Here is a 23,516-nt window from a genome sequence, read left to right on the forward strand (position 1 = left end):
ATCTGCAAACTTGAAGCGGTTCTTTGAGTATGTCGAGACGGGGTGATTGGAGTGTAAAAGGGTTCTGCATATCCCTAAGGTGTAATCTGTGTGTTGGTGGCGGGGTCCGGTAACCCCCGGTCGCACCTCCTGAGGCGGAAGCTTGAACATTATCTCTCTGTGGAGTCTGCATGTGTACTTGAACTTGTCTTTTAGTAGGATCAGGTAGAAGCGGTTTCGATATATCAATTTTAGGTGCGGGAAGTGGTGGGGGTGGAGGAACGATGGGCTGTCGAACGGGGAAACCTGGTTGCGGTAATGGCGGGATATGGTCTGGAGGCGGGTTGCCATCTCCGTCACCGTCAGTAGGCGGGACGTGGGCCTGTGGATTGGTGTAAGTGGGAGCTACATCGTTTAGATAGGAATCCAGAAATATGTCTTTAGTAGTCCTGTGATTTACTTTAGTTGGAACCAATGGTGGCGGCAGATTTTTCGGTATTTCTGAAGTGGCTTCAGGCGAACCTTCGGCCACAAGATACATGCCATTTACGAGATTGTTTCGTGCGCGGTCTACTTGTTCTGATTTTACTCGGATCCCTTCAGTAACTAATTCGTTTTCTCGGGCTTTATCTGATTCTTTAAGTCTGTCTTCTCTACGGAGTGCTTTTTCAGCACGTTTATGTGATTCCTTACGCCAAAACTCTATGGCGTCTTTCTGAGATTGTCTGGCTTTCTTTTTCCATAATGCTTCTTCTACCTTCATGATGCACTCGGCATCCCATGTTCCGGTAATAGGCCATCTGTGTCTCTCGTCTAGATGCTTAGTATAATCGGCCCATAAATCTAGATACAATATGGCATCTAAGCCATGCTTGTGGTACATAAAATTTCCAGGAGTGTCCCTAGGGGGGATAGGAATTTCCTCCTCGAGTATCCCTTTTTCTAGTTCCTATCTGCTTTAACTTATTGAAAAACGGCATCTTGTTTACTTTAATACTGAATGCTCAATCCTTGCTACTTAATACTGAATACAGCTAGTTATACAAGAACACAATAATGCACATTAAAAACAGTCACACTCATACCACGACATTAATCACATGAAAGACATTTGAGACATATATGACTACCCCCTATACTGGATGTACTGCTAAACAGTACAGATACACTGTCAGAGACAATGCAAGAACTTGAATAACTGATGTACTGCTAAACAGTACAGATACACTGTCTAAAACAGTGCAGACCGAATTTGTGTACCCAAACTCGTCTAGATACGTCCCAGCAATGGTACTCACCGGGAAGCACGGAAACAGAAGGCCTCGGAAAACTCGACTGGACTGGACCGGACTCGACTCGACTCGACACGTGGATACTTCGGAAACTGGTGGGCCTCTTGACACCTCGGACCTTGCTTCTTTCGGCTAGGCTCTGGTCGGGATCCTCCGCACTCCTCACCGCCTCGTCTGGGTGCTGATCGCAGTCTTCGTCACCTCCGTGGGCCAGAGGGAGATACAGGAAATCCTGCCAGTACGCGTAGTTCCGTCTAACTGATGGCAGGGGACAGAGCTTGCAACGCACCAACCGGCGCGTGGGGTGGGGGAGGGGTCCCTGTTCGGGCGCCAGAATAATGTGGTAAATATTTGATTTACCGTCCTAATTTCTATGCAGGTAAGTACTTAATCAATAATAACTCAATCGGAAAGAAAGAGGCAGAGTCCGTGGTGTTAGAGTTCTTTGGGGTTTTATTCCTTAAAAAGGAATGGTTCTAGAACTGGATATCATGTTCCTGCAACCACAGGGGTTCAGGAAGGGATAGAGCAATATTTTATTGACAATACATGGCTTATATACTTAAATCGTACAGTAGAAACCAATACAGTAGGCGTAACAGCTGAGAGAAGCAAGATAACAGCATCCACGTGGTAGTGATACGTAATTAGAAGGCGTGAACCAGGCGTGAACATAGAGGTGTGTGCTAGGAACGTCACAGATAGGTGTCACAAGTGGGTGGCAACAAAGCAGAATGTTGCAATGTCAGCAGAAATCTAAGGCTTGGATGCGCGCGCAGCTGCATGACGTGTGATTGACGTGAAACTGGAGGGTGCAGGGGACTTGACATTTACACTGGCGGAAAGAGACAGAAGTCTGGCATGTCAGATCAACTCGTACTTCTATCATATCTGATATCTGATGTTTGGGAACCATATTATCTAAACGGAAAAGGTCTCTGGGGCAGAAGCTATTCTATACTGACTGTGAGTGCGTGTATAAGCGCCAAAGAGTCTGCATGAGATGCGAGGGGCATGGGCCTTCCATGGTAACAGAGCTATGAATTACTTGCACGGAGACAGTGAGGCCGGGCCCTTTGCTCTGCAGCTGGGGGGATGTTTACTTAAACTAGTAGGCAGGAATGCATTTTCGAGGAGCGGAACAGATAATTCGAAGGTTGAATTCAGTCTTGGCAGGCAGCAGGCTGGGCCAAGCGCCGGGAGCCGCACAGAAGGTAAGGCAGAGGTCACGGGTACAGAGACAGCCTGGGCTGAGGCTTTCAGAGTCAGAAGGCAGGAAAAGGCTCGATGGCAGAATTCAGGGCCTACTTTGCCAGAGCTGAAAAACGTGTAAAGTACACCACAAAAAGACGTTGGCATGGCATACTTAGAAACGGACTATTCAACCCATTCAGGGTGGGTCTGAAAGAGGACATGTTAACGTTGGACGCAAATGTATTTGCGTCTTCATAGCTGGCACAGAAGGGAAGTTACATGCACTTTAAGCTGGTACATGGAGACGGTGGGGTACACGCTAGGGAACACAACTTTGACCATAAAATTTATATTTCCTCAGAAAAGTAATCCGATATCTCAATTAGAAAACAGGTATTAAGAGATAACTGCCTAATAGGGTAGGTGTAAATGCAGTTTGATCAAACTGGGTGAATGTTGCAACCTACGTTATAATTTGGCGTGTTAGCTGCTCAGCTAAAATAATGGGTGTTTGAAAGAGCAATTAGCCAATATGTGCACACGTCAGACTGAGCCTTTTTGGTTTAAGGGAGTTAAAAATTAGAAGTTCTTTCCCACCCACAAGAAGCCATGTAAACAAATCTCATTATTTGAGTGGAATTTCATTCTAAATATCACATATAAAGTTTGATACAAAATCCATCCTCTCTGACCTTTTCATTACTGGGAAGCTGGTTATCAACTGCCTCAAAAATCCCAACCTCAAGAGCCCCAAAGAGGTGACAAGGTCATGCACAATTGCTTTATAAATACTATTAATATCAAGGCACTAAATGAGTTTCATTATTCTAAAATGCCACCAAGAAATATCTGAATTTAAGATTTTCTGGTGGAGATGGAAAACATGCTTAATATGAGAGTTGCCCTTATTAAGACAGCCAATCTAGGGATCACATATCGAAATTATTGTTTGACAAGCCATCCAAACCAGGTATAGAGCAGTCATCTCACTGTCTTCATGGACGGGTTATTATATTATATTTGCGCTGAACTAACTTCAGATACAAATTCTGGAGCTTACCTTTGGGTTTGTCAATCTAATGCATCTTCCAAAGGACCTGTTGAGGTAAAAAGCCATTGCAGCGTTTTGTAATTCATCTAAGAAGAGCTGCAAGAGCACACTGCTTAGATTTTACCTAATTGGTTGTTATTGTCCCTAGGGTTGTGTTTTACCGCACATCCAAACCTGATGATCTGATGTTCAAAAGGATGCCGAACAGCCCTGGCAGTAGTAACCTGAAACCTTTCAGTTAACAAAATGTATTGAACCACTGACTATGAGGGTTTTTGAGATGGGTGTTCAGTACATCTGCAGTTAATGTTAGTGGCAAATGATTAATAAAATGCCTGGAAAAAACCCACAAGTGTCTGTACCGGGTCAGACAAAAAAAGCATAGTCTTGATTCTGTATTGCATTGTTTGAGAAAGAGAAGAAATAGTGACCCAGCAGTGCAAGATTACATTGGGCATCTTGTAGACCTACCTTTCATTTTAGCTGCATAATGACATCACAAACACTGTGTTTAATTTTGAGAAATTTGGGGTTGGGATAGTCTGAAGCACATAAGTGATTGCACTTAGATTATCTTATTTTCCGAGAGAGGGCCAATATGCCTGATAAAACATAATTTGGTAGAGAATCGCCTTTGGTCAAATGGGGCAAGTGTAATGTGGTCTCTAGAGAAGGGCTTGGGATGCCCGCTACAGTGATTGTCCATACCCTCACAAGATACTCCATTACATGGCCCTGGGAGTGTCGGGGGAGGGGGATGAAATAAGTCCTGGTTGCCCAGCCCCATCTCCCATTGGGTGGCAGGGGAATTCCCTTCTTTAGTTTGGCTCTAGAATGGTTGTTTGGGGTTCCAGATTTCAAGCTGGCTCATGCTCCTTCTATCTTGAAGGAGCAGGTGAGTTTGCCTTCTGAAGTGCCATTTATGAGTAAACCACTGGTGTTACATTGGAGTCAATTGAAGTAGTCGGTGCCATAAGTGTCTGAGGGGTGGTCAACCATGACTCCTTTTGAAAACTATTGTTAGAGATCCCTTATATAAGTTAACTCAATTAAGTGATGTACATATTGTAAATAATATGCAAGAATGCTTATAGTGTTTTATTTTGGGGTTTATGAATTGTAATAAATACGGCCTGAGAATTCTTATATTCTCTAATGCAAGAATGTCATTAGATCACCTCTGGTCATTTAGTGGGGAGATTTCCGCACCTCATAGGGGAGTGGGAGGAACATTGTATGATGTGATTGAATAGGTCTTAGTGCCGTCCCCCATCTGTGACTTGGTTACACTGCTTTCAACATCCTGTCCTATTGGACAGAGCACCCTGCCCATAGGGGGACATGGCATTTAGGACCCAGGACCACCGTGGCCCAGGCCCCTTCCTGATCCGGTGACGTGATGTCTTGTGAGGACTTCATGTCACCTCACTTCACGAGAAGCAGAAGGGGATGACAGGAAGTACGAAAGTCGTATTATGCATGTATCACTTCTGCCGCTGCCGCGATTGTCAAGGTTGTATATGGTACCTTGCCCCTGGCCTCTGCCTTTCTAAAGCAGAGCATATCGGTGGTGGTGGGCGCAGTAACAACCAATCTTTCTGAAGCAGAGCATCACGGTGGGCGCAATGACAACAGGACGACTCGTTGAGCCCAAAACCGCATTCTTGGATACATCGGCACCCGTACCTGCCTTCCTGCATTCGGAGCCCTCTTGCCTGCATCATTGCACAGGTCTCTGTGATTTCAGCCCAACTTTTCATACACCCAGAGGTGGTGGAAAGGTGGACTGAGGCTGGGCTGGTAATGTGGTATTCACTATAGGGTACTTGAGCCTATTCGTACTGTATCCTCACAGACAACAGGTGATCCCCACTTACCAAGCACAATGAGTCCCACTGGGTTTATGCGACCTTGCCAGATATTAGTCAGGTGTTCCTAACCCTATCTTCTGGCTCAACAGGGCTTCACAGCAATCAGCTTCAGAGCTCAATAGTGAATACAGCATTAGCAGCTCAGCCGCAGACCACCTCTCTGCCACTGATCTCTTCGCTCCCACAAAAGCAGCTGGCCCCAATTACGCACAGGCAGCTAGAAGTTCCACAGGATTCCACCACACAGGTGTTAGGCTCTGTGGCCCAATTGCTCTCCAAGCTAGCCGCCCCGGTGTATAAGATAGCTATACCCCCTCCATCAACTGCTCCGTGGGCTGCAGCAAATGATATTATGTTAGCTATCTCGGATCTTAGGGAACAGGTAGATGGAATGAGTATGGAACACTCCGGAGAAAATGCGTGCTGCCAACAAAAATATGAAAGTTAAACCTTAGTCAGCTGTGGCAAAGGACCCCACAAGTGTGGAATCAGATAAAAATCAGATAAAAAAGCTGAACAGAGCAGGGAGAAAGCGGATTCTGCTTCTACCTTGGCTACTGGGAGTCAAGACACTTTGCTATCCAGACCTGGTAAGCTGGTTTCCCATGTGCCTTCTGACGTAAAGTCGTAAAGTCAGAATCTGGAAAGGTGATTTGTAGTTCCGTGAGTTTGTGGGTCTGGTTCGGTAGTTCAGAAACCCGTTCAATAAAGGTTGTCGGAAATAGACGATTTTTGTGTCAGCAGACCGCAAATCACGAGTGTAGTGTGTACGAGTGTTTTCGCATGAATCGATCGAGGAGAACACTACGTATTCGAGGATTTCGTTTGAACCTTCGGGTTCCATTTTGTGTACGGCAGCCATTTTGTGTGGTTGTCCTCACATAGGCCGATGACTGCAGCCGAACGAGTCTTTGGGACACGTACACCTTAGCTGACTTCTGAGTGACCTGGCCGAACTGACTCCCTTACCCGAGGCTGACCTCGCTGAGCCAGTTCCTTGTTAAGCAGCTGGTCAGATAAAGATCAAAGGGTAGGACATGCCCGAGTTTATTGTACACTGCTCCCACCTTTCTATCTTGCTTCCAATCTGTTTCGGTTCCTTCCTTTACGACATAATCACTGATTTGGGTTGAGGGTTTTATGATGGGTTTGTCCGGCCTGGGCGAACAAGAATACTGGAATGTGCTTGGTCATTTCTGGTGGGCTGGACAACGGAAAGTAGGATTGTCAGCATACGCTACTTTTGAAATGTCACATTGTCATTGGTCAGTTTGTATGAACCCAATGCTAATTTGGAATGTTGCCTGAGGCTTGATTTTTGGCATAAAAGAGCATGCTCCGCTCATTGAATTTGTGCAGTCTCTAGCGAACCACCCGTGTGTGCTTCGTAGACCTCTGTTCCTGGTTGCAGCCAATAAACTTTGGTCTTTGACGTCATCAAGAAGTATCCTGTGTCTCTGTTTGCCAAGGCAGGGGAACTCGAAGGCATCGGGCGTTTCCCTGACGCCGCTGGGTTCTAAAACCCGGTCCTTCAGATTTTGTTGATGTATATTCCTTGATATGAGCCAAAAGAAGGGATTGTGAGCACAAAGGTAAAGAAAGCAAAGATGCTTCATCTAAAGACAAGAAACCCAAGGTGGAGGAGACAAACACAAATTGGTTATTTGGTTTTAATGTATACATGTCAGTTAATGTAGAAAACTTAGGCTGCAACCTCAATTATATTTTATTCTAATAAGATATTGAAGGCACACTATGTGTATGGAGAGACGGTGTGGTTGGATTATGACTGGTATTTTAGGTATGCTAAAGTGGAAGGCCAGATAAAGGGTGGGACCAGATGGAGGTCAACGTGTGGTTATAGAAGTTAACAACAAAACTCAGCATTAGCCTCTTTTTCACTAGCAACACACTGGTGATAGGATGGACTTGTGTTGGGCCTTCAAAAATAGAAAGTTGAGCACGCGCTCACCCACATTGTGTAAATACAAACATATTTGCTCCTTTTCTGACCACCCGTCTCACCAGGAATTGTTAGAAGAAGTCAAAAGAGGAAGGAAAAGATGGAATTAAGTCCTCTAGCTAGTTTTGAGTTGCCCACACCGGTCCAGACTACCAAGCTGATTCCATGCTGTACTTATATCTGAGCAGAGAGACTGCATTAGGGTTTTTCTACTTGCCTTAGGATTCCTGCACTCAGAGTGTCTCTCATTCCTATTGTAGCAATTTGAAACACATGCATATAATGACTAATTCATGGCAGGATCTACATCACGAGCTCTGAGCTACGGGGGACCAGTTCTTCTTTATTGGCAGGGTAGGCCATAGAGCTTTTTGGGCAAGCAAATACCTCCACACAGGAAATACTGGACTTAATGTCATCTCATGAGGTGCTGTCTTAGGTTTAGTAAGTGGCTTAGTATGAAGGGACAGTTTGCTTCGATTTCTGAGAGGGAGTTATATGTACCGGTGTCAGTTCTCTCTTCCTCAAGTTGACCAGATAAAACCTAAAATGCATGGAACTGTGGTTTGCACACACAGAGTCAAAGAAGGTAGTAATGTTGTGAACTCTGGGACTGACTCCAAAGTTTGATGGTACGGTTGTCCCTTATAACCCTCACCATCAGTAAAAGGCCTGGTTGTATAAAAAGAAAAATCATGCAGGCCTCCTAAAGCATGACTCATGAGGAGAAATGGATAGGATGGTTAATCTGAGAGAGAAAAAGAGGGAAGAAGATTCTGTAAATAAGTAATAATAGGTACTTCACTGAGAATTTGCTTTACCGAGCCTACCTTCATAGCTGTACACTAATACTACATCCTGCAATTGATGTTCTCTGAGGTGTTTTTTTTAAAAACATATTTTATTGATTTTAATCAGCATACAAACCAATACAGCTTCCGCCACATTTAAAGTCGTCAAACATGTCTTCAAGGTTACTCCCAACTAAACCCCTGGATCCCTCCCCCCTCTTGGCATTTGGTGTGGGCACATTTCAAGTACATTGTTCAGAACATCGCACCAGCTGTATGGACATTGTTCATGAAATAGTGCGCCTGTGTAAGTATTGCATGTACAGTTCGAACAGTTCGATCTTCCCCCTCCCGCTGGAACCCCCGCAGAGCCTGCACCAATATGTCCCAAGCCTTAGCCATATCTAGAGCCTTTTCATTGGCCATGCGCTTAGCCTGTCGAAACCTAATGGAACTCTCGCTACTTGCTACTTGCCCATTTATATAGCACTGTCCCCCATCTCTTGCTCGACGGCCCTTCCTGCAACTTCCAGTGCCAGGTGATTTCCCGATTTGCTAAGAATAAGCTTAAATCAATGAATGTACTGGTTACCTTAGTCTTGGTCGTGTGTGGGAAACAATGCAGCAAGCACAGTGCCATGTCAAAATCTAAATGTCTATCTGTAATCTCAGTTAGGAGCTCCTCTACCTCCGCCCAATACCGTCCCAGAGCTGGACAGTTCCAGAGCATATGCTCCAATTCCACACCCTGCTCAGAACACCTGTGGCATGCTGCATCATTTACCTGGAAATACCTCTGAATCTTCCAAGGGGTCCAATAAGCCCTGTGCAGGATGAAAAATTGCACTTGTTGGAAGTGCGCGTTCCTACTCCCTTTCCACGTTCTCCTCAGGATGTGACCCCATACCGTGTCTGGTATCGGTTTGCCTATGCTCTCCTCCCATTTCAATTTAAGGCCATCTAGTGGTCGGAGTCCCTCACGCAACATCCTAGAATGAAGGCATGTGGCTGCCTTGAAAGTTCCCACGGTCATCACAACATACTGACAGGCCATAGTGGTTGCCGGTTCCACCTGCCCCTTCTCCCAATGTTTTCAAATAGCCGTTGTTACCGCCGCATGAAGCAGGAAGCCTCCTTCAAGGAGATCATACCTCTCCTGTAGGGCCTGGAATGGCAACAGCCCTCCCTCCTCATATGGGTCTCCTACCATGTGAAGTCCCCGTTGTTCCCACTCCATAAGGGGGGACCAGTCCCCACCATGTGGCAATGCTGTTAGCATACCCAACGGGATCTCCGGTGCGTACGGATGCTCCACCCCAGCTCTGCGTCGACTCCTATTCCAGCAGAGCCTCAGGGTGTTCTCTTCCATTGTCAAGTTCTTTAAATTGAGATTTTGCTGTAAGACTATATACGAAAGGATATGCCTCTGTATTCCTGCCCCTCACAATTGGTCAGGACCTTGAAATTCCGCTGCAACGTTTTGCGTAAGTACCTGCAGCTGGGCAGCTAAATAATAAAGCTTGAAGTCAGGTACCGCCATGCCGCCGTCAGCCTTAGGCCGCCTCAAGGCAGCCAGTGCTACCCTCTGCCGTCCATTTTCCCACAGAAAGCCAGTGACCATGGAGCGCAGCTCCTTAAACATACACGGTGGGACCCAGACTGGCAGAGTCGGGAGGTAGTAAAGCAGCCTGGGCAAAGCCACCATCTTAAGGAGGGCCACTCTTCCCACAACCGATAGAGGGAGCGTAGACCAAAACGCAATGCTCCCCTTTAGGGCACTGATACAATGCCTCACATTACCTTCCAGCATGTCCACCGGCGCATGATATATTCGGACCCCTAGGTATGTCAGACACGTCGGCTCCCACTTCATCATCCCCAACAGCGGTGGTGGCTGTAGACATAGACGCAACGGGAAGAGGCATGTCTTACGGCAATTCACCTTCAGGCCCGATAGTGCTCCGTACCGCTCCAGCAAAGACAGTGCACCCCGGAACGCGTCTTCAGTGTTATCCAAAAACAAGAGCAGGTCGTCTGCATACAGCGTAATATAAAAGGGGTACGTCCTGCAACCACAGTCCCCGATAGGCTTGTCCTAGTCTAGCCTGTACTGCGAGAGGCTCTATCGCCAGGGCAAATAGCAATGGGGGATAGTGAGCAACCTTGTCTCATCCCTCTGAGGACTGGGTACTGGGTGGATATCACTGCTCCCAACCGCACTCTAGCCGTCGCCGAGGAGTATAACACCCTCGTCCAAGTCCCAAAGCCATCCCTCAAGCCAAGCCAGCCCATCACACTGTAGAGAAATGCCCACTCCAGACTATCGAAAGCCTTCTCTATATCAACCGTACTCCCTGGTGTTCCCCTCCCATAATCCGCACTAACCTCCGAATATTCGAAGATGTGTTTCTGGTCGCAATAAATCCTGCCTGGTCAGCGTGCACCAGTGTAGTCATATATGGTAGTAACCGGGTTGCCAATATCCGGCTCAGGTCCTTATAGTCCGCCGTCAACATAGATAACAGCCTATAAGAAGTCACATCCACGTCCTCCCGTCCCGGCTTTAAAAGGGGAATAATCAGCGCTTCTCGCATCGATGCAGGCAACTGGCCCAACGCCCTGGCCTCCGTGTATACTTCCAGCAGGCGGGGTGCTAATACATCCACATATTGTGCATAAAATTCTATTGACAGCCCGTCAGCTCCTGGCGTTTTGTTCCGGGCCATGCTCTTTATCGCGCATCGGATCTCTGATAGCGTGATGTCCCTCCTCAATAGTTCGGCCTGCTCGTCATCCAACCTCGGAAGGGGGATCCCTGCCAAGTACTCTTCTATGCACGTCTCCTCTGTCTCCAACTGACATTGGTACAGTGACTTGTAATACGTTAAGAACCGCGAGAGCACCTCCCTTTGCGAATAAACCATGTTACCCGCGACCGTTTCTATTCTCAGCACCGGGCTACCCCTCTGGGCCGGGTTCGCTAGTCGCGCAAGCAGCGTGCCCACTTTGTCCTGTTCCGCGTGGGCCTTTACTAAATAGTTCTTGTAATCAAAACAGCGCAATCGCTCTACTTCAACTGCCACTGCTTCCTTCGCCTCTAGGAGTCTCGCCTGTAGTGGCGGTCTTTCAGGCCGTTGCTTTTCCACTTCCCGCAGGTGATCCTCTGCTTTAGCCACATCATCTAAAATCACTTTCCGCACCCCCGAATATTTGCTGATACAGAGCCCCCATACCACCACTTTAAAGGCATCCCATTTTCCTGCCCTCGTGGAAGCCGTCCCCTGGTTATCCTCAAAATAATGCTCAATGCCCTCCTTTATCTCAGTTTGAAAAATCTGATCCTCTAGCGCTTCGGGGCGTAGCTGCCAGTTGGGTATGGAAGATCTCTCCCGCTGCCAAGTAAGGGTCAGTAATAGGAGGTTGTGGTTGGATATGGTCCTAGTCAAGTACTCGGAGTGTGCCGCCCTACAGACAATGGACTGGGAGCACAGTACAGCATCTATCCTAACGTGCAACTCATGCAAAGCCGAGAAAAAGGAGTAGTCCCTATCCCGAGGGTGGTCCACTCGCCAGGCGTCTATTAGCCCCCATCTGTCCTGCCACTCCGAGCGCTTCCCAGCCAGTCTGCGGACTGGAGACTCAGCCAATGGAGGGCGTGACCTGTCGAGCACTATGTCTGGTATTGAGTTGAAGTCCCCTCCCACTATCGCTGGGCCAGCTAGGTAGTGTGCCAATGCCCCCGACACACGATCCAGAAATCGTGCCTGATCTATGTTGGGTGCATAAATGCTACTGAGCACAACATCCCTCCCCTCCACTGCTACGTATCTGCCCTCCGGATCTTGGATGTGGTTCATGGCCTGGAAAGGGACACCCGCTCTCACCCAGATCAGCGTCCCTATGGCAAACGCCTAGTACGACGTGCCAAAGATCTGACCCCTCCACCTGCGCTGCAGCGCCAGCCCCTCCGCCTTAGTAAGGTGAGTCTCTTGTAGTAGTGCTGTGTGGATGCCCCTCCTCACTAGATACGCATGTACTTTGTGCCGCTTTACCATAGAGTTCAGTCCACGAACATTCCATGTAATACAGCGCAATTCAAATAACGTTCCCATTGTATGCAGTCCCCCACTTCCTGGCCGTCAACATGCATCCACCCACACCAAAATTGCCTCCCCAAATAACAACAATCCCGTCAACATCCCCCCTCCCCCTCCCCCCCAGAACAGGACCTAATATGAAACTATCAGCCCCCATCCAAACCGCACTACCACACACACACCTATACCCTGTAGTAGCCACTACAGGCATGCCTTAGGGGCAATTGGCGGGTCGCTCGGCTCCAACAGGTGGCCACGCCAGCCACACACTCCGCCGCCTTGCGATCCCACATGAACTTCGCAGAAGCAGTACTCCCCTACATCACTCCTGGGCGCAATCATACAGCCCACTATGCAGAGGAAATGCAGCAACCTCCTACAGTCTCTTAATTTAATCATTCCTCTAGCATGCCCTCCGCAGTTCTGGGCGTGACATCCGGGCCCTTATTGCTGTCTGTTTCAGAGTGCTCAGCTTCTGACTGCTGCTTATTCTCCTCCGACTCAGTTCCTGCCACCGATTCAGTTGTTTGCAAACCAGTTATCGCAGCTTTCGCTTCCAATGCCCCCTGTCGTTCCGCCGCCGCCTGTGACTGCAGTTGGAGCCGCAAAGTTTTGTTTCTTTTCCGCAGCCTCTGGGATTTTCGCGTCTGAGGCGCTCTGAGCAGCCCCGAGTGTTGTTGTCCTTTCCGATCAGTGCCCGCCCTATAGGTTTCCAGCCATGTCCACATTTCCTCTGGCGTGAAAAAGAACTGTGTCCGGTCATCCACAATAATTCTTAGCTTGGCGGGGAAGATCAACGAGTATTGAATCCCTTCGTCCCTGAGCTCTTTCTTGACTGCTAGGAATGACGCACGGCGCATATGTTTGTCCTGTGTGTAATCAGGGAAGATTGTTACTTTACTATTCCCCACTGCAAAGGGGCCAGCCAGTCGCGCTCTTTGAATCACTAGATCCCTATCTTTGTAATGAAGCAGTCTGGCTACCACTGGCCTGGGGGGACGGCCCGGCAGCGGCGGCCGCGCCGGCACCATATGTGCTCTCTCAATGTAAAGAAGGCTGACAGTCCCTCCGGCGCGACCACCGTCTTGAGCCAGGTCTCTAGGTAGGCAACCATATCCGCCCCCTCTGTTTTTTTTGGAAGGCCTACCACGCGTATATTGTTGCGTCTGTTACAACTTTCTGAGTCCTCTGCTTTCTTCTCCAGCGCCTCTATGCGGTGTAAAGCATCTGCCATTTTAGCTGTCAGGCCGGTGTGGGCCGGCGCCAAGTCCCGGAGGGTGTCCTCATTAGTTTTGACTTTATCTGCTAATTTCGCGTGGTCTGCTCGCAGTAGCCCAAGCCCAGTTGCCACCTGAGCAATGTCTTGCCGGAGGGCCTCCCTCGATGCAGCAATAGCTTCTAGGATCTTATCCAGCTGTAATTGTAGGCCAGGGTCCGGCACCGCCCCCGCGGCCCCGTGCTCCGCACCCCCAGCACCATCCAGAGCTGCTGGGTCGTCCTTCTTGCCTTTGGGTTTCATCACTGCTGCTGAACACCCCTTGAGATCACGTATTACAGTTCTAACAGAGGGCCGGCAGTCAGGCTCCTAATCTATGCAGCTGTTCATCAGATTCGCCGGTTCCATCCACTTCGGGACCGGAAGCTGATGCCGGTCCTCATAAAACCTCAATTTCCTCTGAGAAACCAGCGTATGTGGCGGCCTGTCGCCCCCACTGCAGGTCCCCCATAAGGTGGCGCCAAAGCTCCAGTTATCAATTGCCAGGTGCCAGGTTCAGATGTTTAGCACTTTCAATGCATGCAGGCAGCACCCACTGATTCCCCTCTAACAGAATGTCTTTTGGCCGAACAGCAATACTGATCCTCGGATCACTCGGCTAGATGAAAGGAAGCGTTCCAGCCTTCCCGCCCTCTCCTCTAACCAGCAAGATGCTTTTGGAGCACACAGTACCATGGACGAGGCCTTTGTCCACTGACGCCCATGCCCGAGGTCTCAGTCACTCGGGAGACACAATGGATGTCAGGGACCCATTTGGGTACGCGGTGCTGTCCCCAAAGTCTAATTCCCGCTGTCACGCTTCTCTCGCCAACATCCGCCGCCCAGGGGAAGACACCTGCACTGCTCACGCACCCTAACCGCATCAGCTCAGCAATGTTCCCGGGGTCCGTTGTTTTCAGTCGCACATCTTCGCCCAGGTGCTTGCTGCACCGTGCGCCCGACCCCCGCCCCACCTCCGCAGCACAGGACTCGGGCACTCCGCACCCCACTCACCCGGGCACCGCTGTCGGGAGTCTGTGACTGCTGCACTCATCTTCACACGGGGTCACCAGTTCGCCAGCCACTGCACCACCATAGGGCACCTTGTATCCCGGGCAATCTCCGCCTTCTGTGTCTCCCAGCCAGCGTGCATCGACGAAGAGGCAGGCGCTCAGCTCCAGCGCACTCCCTGCAGCAGCACCCCTTAGGCACGGCAGAACCGCCGCACGGTCGCCATCTGCAGAGCCCGGCCACCAGCTATCACGGACCTCAGTGCCCAGGGCATAGGACCCGCCGCCACCGCTCCACTTCAAGGCGTTGTGGCCAATGCAGTCCTCCAAAGCACCTGCTCGTATGCGATAGTTCCGCAGCTGGCCCCGATACGTTCCTTAGTTCGGATGCTCGTCAACATCCGGGCTCCGCCGCCATCTTGCCGTCTCTCGCGGACCAGCACCTCCCCGATTTTTACACTCTCAGAGCCGCGCAGGAGGCCACCGCTACTCCGCCCTCGATGATCTGCCCGATGCGGATGCCTCGGCGACCCGGTTCACCCAGTCTGGGCCACTGCGTAGGGAGATTATCAGGATGTTTAAAGGGATCGGGCACGAAGCTCCGGGCTCACGCCGCCATTCCCATCGGCGTCCAAGCCAAGCCCCTGTTCTCTGAGGTGTTTCATCAGCAATTTATATTTCCTTGACTATCATTTGCCTACTGCTGTTTCAGTGTTAGTAACAACTGGCAAATTACACTGACAGCCATCGTCTGTGATGCTGTGCTCAACAGAACCTTGCCTCTATTGATCCAACTGGAAGTCCGGTTAATGATGGGGACTTAAACAAAGAGAAAATAGATCTAACGTAGAAGAGCTTGATATGTGTTTTCTTCAGCTACAAGAACCTCCTAGGGCTGTGGAATTTCAAAAAGACCTGAAGGCAAAGGCACTGGGAAACACTATAAGTCATGTGTTGCAGTTCCTGCGGGTTGTTGTACTAGCCAGGGTGAAATGGCTCAAAGTATTCCTCAAACCACACAGCTGCCACCGCTCCAACTCTGCCCCGAGCGTGAAGGCTTTTGTCTCCTTAAATGCAGTAGGTGGGAGAGTTTGTACTTCTACATGATGAGAACCGCAACTCTTTAAGGTAATTACAAGACCACCCCTAGTCAACCTGTGAGAAGAATTTTGGTGACAAACCGGTTGAGTGAGAGTGAGAAAGTGTTATTCTGAAATTAGTGGGTCACTAATAGACCATACATTCCATTTGATATAGATCAGCATGGTGGTATGCTATTGTTTCAAATGCAGAGTGAGCAAAGAGTTGTGTAGTGTAGACCATCATGTTGACTGTGTAAGGTGGTGCTTTTTTTCAATAATTTTATGTCAAAATATATACAGAAATATCGCCTGACTTTGATATCATGTTCGAAATATTATGTACAAAAACATTGTCCTATTCATCGCCCCCCGACTATTCTCCCTGTTCTTAGCAGACCTACCCCCAAAATTAAGAGAGGTCAGAGGGGCGAACCCAAAACTAGGAGGAAACCAGATATCGTGCCTCCTCTATGCTGATGATCTGGTAATCATGGATCAGACGGAGATAGGCCCCCAAAGAAAATTAAATCGATTCAAAGAATACTGTACAAGCAAAAACTAGTAGTAAACATGGAGAAAACAGAAATTGTTTGCTTCGGTAGGAGGAAAACAAAGTTTTCTTGGTACCTGGGCAATGTATTGCTTGAGAGGGTAGCTGATTATAGATATTTGGGAATGTGGTTTTCTGGTACCCTAAAATGGTATACTCATTTACAAGCATTAAAAATGAGGGCATTGGCATCTGTGAAAGGCTTAAAAAGATTCAATAATACCTATGGAGAAATGTCTGATAGACCGGTCCTAAAAGACTACCAAGCAATGGTGCCCCCTCAATTCTTGTATGGAGCCGAAGTCATCTACTTAAGTGGTAAGACCTCCTGGGATAGAGAGGAGGGAAATATACTAAAAAGCTTATTTGCGCTGCCTAAATCATCTATGGTACAGGCGGCAAGACTTGAGCTGGGAATCACCTCGTGGGCGATAACTGCCTGTATGGCCCTTGTACGATTCTGGCAGCGATTGGGAGCAGAGGAGCTTTTCAAAATCTCCCAGTGGGCCAAAGAGGAAATTGCCACGAGCGAGCTACCCTGGACAAAAGAGACCAGAGCATCAATAAGTGATGCATATAGGGTGCTCAAACTGAAGTTTTGCCCGCTGCTAGACCACATAATAATAGGTAAGAAAGAACTAAGGCTCCAAGGGACTGATATGTCCCGTACTTATGATCGGGAGTACCTATTACAAAAAAGCTCGGTAGCCCACATGACATCGGCCTGGGAGCTTGAGCAACATTTTCCCTATGTGGACCGGCTACCAAGCTATAGCTTAAGGAGGGAAGTCCTAAAAATGAGTATTGGAATAAACCCATGTTACGCTAATAATGGAGCTCGAAATCAAATGATAGGATGTAATGGTGATTGCACTTGCACTTTAGGTACTACTTGCAATATTATACATATTTTACTAGATTGTATGTGGTTTTTAGATATACGAAAGGAGTTTTTATGTCCGATTTTTAAAATTTATAATATTACGAACAGGATGCAAGCTGCTAATCTGTTGGTGGAAATGGGGAATTTAGATATAGCCTGTGCCCTGGGGAAATATATGAATAAAATTAAGGTGTTCCTCCAATGCACAGAGTAAGAATTAATAATGCAAGTCCTCGACATTAAATAAGTGTGAAACAATTAGTGTTTACAGTAGTAAGTGCCGCGTGATTTAGGAGGTGTTGTATAGGCATCAATTAAGTGATTTTATTAAATTAACTGTTATAATACTCCGATTTTAAAAATGATAGTCAATTATATGTATATTGAGAAGTAGTATGTTTTCTGATACCGCCGTGTTATGTATCTGATGTGTTTTTAATCTTTCTCTTTTTAGTTGGATAAGAGGTAAATTGTAGTTTTATGGTTGTAACAAACCAAATAAAGTTTGTTTTGACTGACTGACATTGTCCTATTGGATTTAGATTTTCTATTTCTACCTCCATTTGAGATATATTTTTTGTACATGTTACTTAGGACGTGATATTTATGTCAGATTGCATTCCAACAATAATAGTCTGGTACCAAATTCTGCTGGTAAGTATGTGCCTGAACTCTCCATGTCTCAGGGTAAACACACCTTACTATGCATCCGTCACCCCGCATGTTGTTGCAACGCAGTTGTTACAACGACTGCATTGTAATAACGCATACCATTACTCAGCAAGTCGTTGCAATGACTTGCGGAGGATGGAGAAGATGTTAGATTTAAAATCCAAAACCTTTCCTACAGTCCGTACAGACTTTCCCCGCAAGTTGTTATGACTTGCGGGGTAATGGTATGCGTTGTTACAACGCGGTCATTGTAACAACATGCAGGGTGAGTGAAAGCGGAAAATAGAGGCATATTCTTTCTCAGCTGTGAATCTCAATGTACAATTACTATTAATCTGCGTATGTAAAAGTCTCTCACTTTGCTTCCTTTCTATGACTTTTTAGATTAACTCACTGAGATATCTTACAGACTGAATGAGGTTCCTTGCAGCAAGTATGCTATTCTACTGAGATATAATTTTGTAACAATAACTTGTATAATGCATACTACACAGGGATCTTTGATACAATCACACATACAAAAATCGTTACCGTATGTACATTAACCCACTGTGCTATCTTACTGAGACTATAATCTGTATCCAGCAAGTTGCAAACAGATCTCTGTAGTAACGACAATAACCCCAAGAGCTAGAGTACTGCATCCAGGCCCGTGACCTGCAGTTTAACACATCTTTTTGAAAAGGCCAATCTGTAATTATGCAAGCGTTTCTGGCATCAATACTTTAAGAGGAAATGCGCCTGGCATAAATTAAAGACAATTCATTCCCTAATAACTTCCAGTTTAAATTCAGATGTTGTGCTCAGAATTCAAGTGGAATTCACTGTCTTCATTCTATTAACCTTTCTGTAGCTTTTTCTCCCCCGCTGGCAGCTACATCAGAAGCAAGCAATATTAGGCAAATTACATCTCAGATGCATTCTATTAGAGAATCAATTATTTTTTATATAATTAACCCGATTCGTTAAATATTTTAAGCATTTTCAACTGCAAATGAAGGAGCAGCATATGCCGTGTACCTTGATTCAGAAATGTCTTTTCATCAAATAATCAGAACGTTTAAACCCTAATCTGTCTCTTCTCTGTGTTTGGGATTTATTCCCATAAGAAATATTAGTTTCACGAACAGCCTATCATGAATTTTAATTTCTCTTAAGTACAAAGAGTCAATTAATGCTGGCACGAATTCAGTACCATGAGTGGTTGTGCTTAGGCCAGGAATACAAACTACTTGAGGCATGTGAATGGCAATTATCTGCAATAAAATCATTCTATTATGTTTTCCCTTTCTCCTTTCTATACAGACGGCATGCATTGTGCCCTTAACCATGGCTGGGGAATATTGTAGTTTGCCATTGTCAAGGTAATCATCACTGTGCCCTGGATAGCTTGCCAAGTTCTCACAGCCTCCCTGTCACTGACGTCTATTTATGCACGCTGAAAGGAAATTCAAACTTCTGAACTTGACTCACAAGTAGGCCTTTTGTCAGAAAAATGTTTCTCCTGGTGAGAACTGCCATTTGTGTCCTGTTCCTGCTTTGAGACAACAGTTGTCCAATCCCATGCATGAGTGAAAACCTCACTTTTGCTTCCCCAGAAAACTTCTTTTTCACCTACAACTCCTTTCAGACGACATTTTCCTCCCACTTCTGTTGTTCACACATAAGCTGAATATTAAACAGGGCCTCATCACAAATTGTGTCTCCAGTTTAAAAGAAAAAAGAGCTTTTCCAATGTGTTTAATTTGCCAGGTTCAGAGTAAAACGTGCCCATTTTAAATGGCACCTCATAAGACTTTATATTCACATCTAAAAACAGGTGTAAAGGGAACATTTAGGACATGCAAAGATTGGCCAGAGAAATTGCTGCTAAGGTTCATAAGTTAGGGAGACATGAGGTAAGGTGCCCTCATCTCACAATCCAGGAAGTTTCACTTTGAAAACTTCCATCCTCCTAACACATAATACAAAGTCTGACTTCTAAGGCAGTAGGTGCACAAAAACTATCCTTACCACAGTGCAAGTATCCTTGTGCAATAGCCCAAGGGTGTCTGTGTTGGCTCTAGGCAGCCAAAGTTTGGGAGCACTAGGAGAGAGGTGAACTGCACCATATCTTTGTAAATATTGTTAAGTTCGTTGATCAAAATGTCGAGCAGGTACGTGAAAATAGGTACGCCTAGATTTACTATGCTTACCTCCACGTACCTTGAAGATATACTTATAGTCAAGGTGCATATAAATAGATTTAGTAGAACTTTGCATATCCGTAGAAACTTACCTTCAGCATACTCTAGTCCTCGATATTCGTGGTGCAATATTTTGGACTCAGTATTTCGTCCAAACACCCCTAGGTCGCCGCTTGCACTGCCCCTCTCTCTCTCTGCATAATATAGTGGCTGGGCACTACTGCATAATCTACTTTCAGCCTTCCCACAATCAATAATTTTATAAAGACTTTTAGGCTCTCAGTCCATTGTGGATAACATTATTTTACTTGTGTAAACAAGTTAATATAATTGTTAAAATGCAACTGAGTTGCTGTTAATCAGTGCTTCCATGTGTAGTTACTTCTGTCAAGAAAAAGATAATAGGTTCATTCAGGAAACTATGTGCAAGGGCTAAACATCTTAAAATGTCTAAAAAAAATGAGGTGGATTAAAATGACCTGATCTTTCATGTTGTTTCTTCTGTGAGAAGATAAAAGACCCTGGGGAATACTGATTCACAACCTTTCAGCACCTAAAGGGCAGTCAGTCAACGGGACTATAAGTGGGGCATTGTCCTCCATTAAGTATGCCTCCCATGGGGGCGCTAGGTGGCGCACGACCAGGATGGCCGCACGCCTGTGAGGCTCCAGCCCCACCGAGCCGGAAAATATCCATAACGCCTATCCTGCATCATCTATAAGCGATCTACAGCCCACCATGTGGAAGAGGTTCCACTGCTGATGCCAATGGTACCAAATTTGTGACACTTGCCTGTAGAGCGGCGGAGGAAAAGAGAGCGGAAGATAGAAGCGGTGAGCGGCTTGCAGCCCTTGGTGCTGTACTGCGGGCCGTTTGTCCAGGAAACACCACGGCTACGTAGGCCCCTAGGCCAGAGTGGTGCTGTCGGAGAGGATTCGCTGCATCGAAGCGCTGGCGGAGCACGGGGGTGGGGAAGTGAGCGCCACGGCGTAGAGCCCATTTGTACCTGACTCCGTTGATTTGGGGAAGTGATCGCGCTGTGGAACGGGGGTGCGGCGCGGCCCGTCATTTTGGAAGTAATGTGGAGTGACGTGGCCGCCCGGCGACTGGAAACACCTGGGGGCAGCACGAAAGCGCCCCACCCTGCCTCCCCGCCCGGTTACCCCCTCAGCAATAGACGCATCAGGACTGTACCTCGGGAAGATCACCTGCACTGCTGATAATCCACTGGTGAAGATGGCCGTCATTTTGGAAATGCCGGAAGTGCCCAATACCGCCAATTGTACAACTTGCTGCCTGCTGTGATCCTTACCTGCCCAACGTCAGTTCCGCCGCCCCCGGTCTCCATAGAGAACACATTGTCTGCTGCTTGCCCTGGCAGCTTCTGGGGCTGCTCGTGTGTCACCTGGAGCAGCATTTGTGGAGGCTGAGTGGGCTACCTGGTTGAAGGGAATGCTGACGGTAGGATAAGGGGACCGGATGTGTGTCCATAGCTAGAGGTGGGGCCAGAGCCATTGCAGGGAGCATGGGGGGTCTACCCCAGGTTGTATCTACACTCACCTCACCTCGCTTTAAGGAGCCTGTGCCAGTGAAATTGGGATCCTGCTTGAATCCTGGGCCCAGATTAACGCGCAGAACGCAGTGGAGGGTTGCAATACCGGTGGGTCCTGCCTGCATAACACCCCATGCCACTGTGCTGCCACTGCGGTCTGGCCTCCTCTGCGGGTGCACACTGCATTGCACCCCCCTGGACCCTGTAATCTTGCCTTCTTAATACTTAAACAAGGACAACATTTTTCTTGCCAACTGTTGCCATGGGACACACTGATACTAAGCAGATCAAAATCCCATTCGAAGCGCACAAGACCCCTAAGTTGCGATTGAAGACACTGACACAACAGACCCGCCCGAAGAGGATTGGAAGATGATCCTGATTGGCATGCAACAGAGTCTCACCTCCATCGATGCTAAAATAGGTACGATGAACGTCAGAAGGGACTCAGTAGTCATCAAGCTGGGGCAACATGAGCAGCGTCTCAAGGAGGCAGAGCCCAGGGTGTCTGATCTAGAAGATGGCGCTGCGACGAGCGCAGCTCAGATGTCGCAAATGGACAAATTGCTAAAAGTAATTGCTGAGAAAAATGAGGACTTGGAGGCACGTTCCCAAAGGAACAATGTTCGAATTCTTGGCCTTGCGGAATCCAAAAACACGGGACGCATGGAGGACTTTTAGAGAAACGGGTTGTGGATCTCTTCGGCAGAGAAGTTTTCCTGGCGCATCTAACAGTTGAGAGGGCCCACAGGTCTCTTGCTGCCCGTTCACCTCCGGGGGCAGCGCCGCGTCCCGTGATAGCCCGCTATTTAAACTACTGTGACCGATATGCAGTGCTAAGCCTCGCCCGGGAAAAGAAACAGGTGCTCTACGAAAATACTACATTGTCCTTCTTCCCAGACTTTACGCAGACGTCCAGGACGCTCGGCGAAAGTTTGCAGCAGTCAAGAAAAAACTACAGTCGCAGCAAATTCCCTACGCAATGTTGTAACCGGCGAAGCTGAAGATCACCCATCATGGTTTGCAGCATTTCTTCTTGAATCCACAACAGGCTGAGGATTACCTTCGTCGTCACCGCCGCTCAACTACTATGGAGTCAGAAACGAGAGATCACAGGCCCGCATCACCTGGGTCGGATCCCAGCTGAACTTTATAATGGCCGGGGACATTTGTTGGAACTCTCACTGTTGCTTGATTCAAGGCGAGATGACCTTCATTTGTGATGTATTACTATGCATATTCTTTGGTATAATATCCGGCTCGGCTACTTGCCTCCGTCCCGCCACAACTGCCCACCTACGGGTGGTGTGGAGGGTGGGTGAGAGTATGGAGGGAAGTGGGCAGGTCGTGGGCCCCAAGCGTGTACCCGAGAGGGCAAAGTTATGTATATGGGGAATACAAGTAGTTCTATTGTGTTAGGGTTTTGTGGAAGGGAGGGTCCTGTACCCGGCAAGTTGGGAAAGCCGGAGTGGGTGGGGGGTTTGGTTTTGTATACATTACAGCTCGTCCGGTCCACAGGAGTCATTGTTACAGGGATTCATGTTGAACGTCGCACACGGTCCAATGGCTGACGATGCACGAGGCATTAATAGCATAATTGTAGCATCATGGAACATACGAGGTCTAAACAACCCTAGGAAAAAGCCGCAGATTCTGGGTTACCTAGATAGGCATCACATTACTCTGACTATGTTGCAGGAGACACATTTAAGTCCTGGTGCGACTCCCCAATTTGCCTTGCGTTGGGCATCGCACCGCAGTTTGGCATCATACTCTATGTATTCACGAGGGGTGGCCATATTGGTTAAGAGAGGGGTTGCATTCACTCCCAGTGGGTCAGAAACAGATGTATAAGGCAGGTTCTGTTTACTTTGGGGTAGATTTCACTCCCACGATGTGACCTTTGCTAATTACTATGGACCTAATACTGACAACTCAAAGGCCCTCTTCAAGTTGTGGAGCAGAATTCAGGAGATTCGTTCCACCTACATTATCTGGGGTGGAGATTCTAACACTTTCATGTATCCCGGTATGGACAGATCCCGGGATTCCCCGACACACTACACGACCACTCAGAGAGTGTAGAGA

Source organism: Lissotriton vulgaris, chromosome 10 (assembly GCF_964263255.1).
Source record: "Lissotriton vulgaris chromosome 10, aLisVul1.2, whole genome shotgun sequence".
In the NCBI taxonomy this organism is placed as follows: Eukaryota; Metazoa; Chordata; class Amphibia; order Caudata; family Salamandridae; genus Lissotriton; species Lissotriton vulgaris.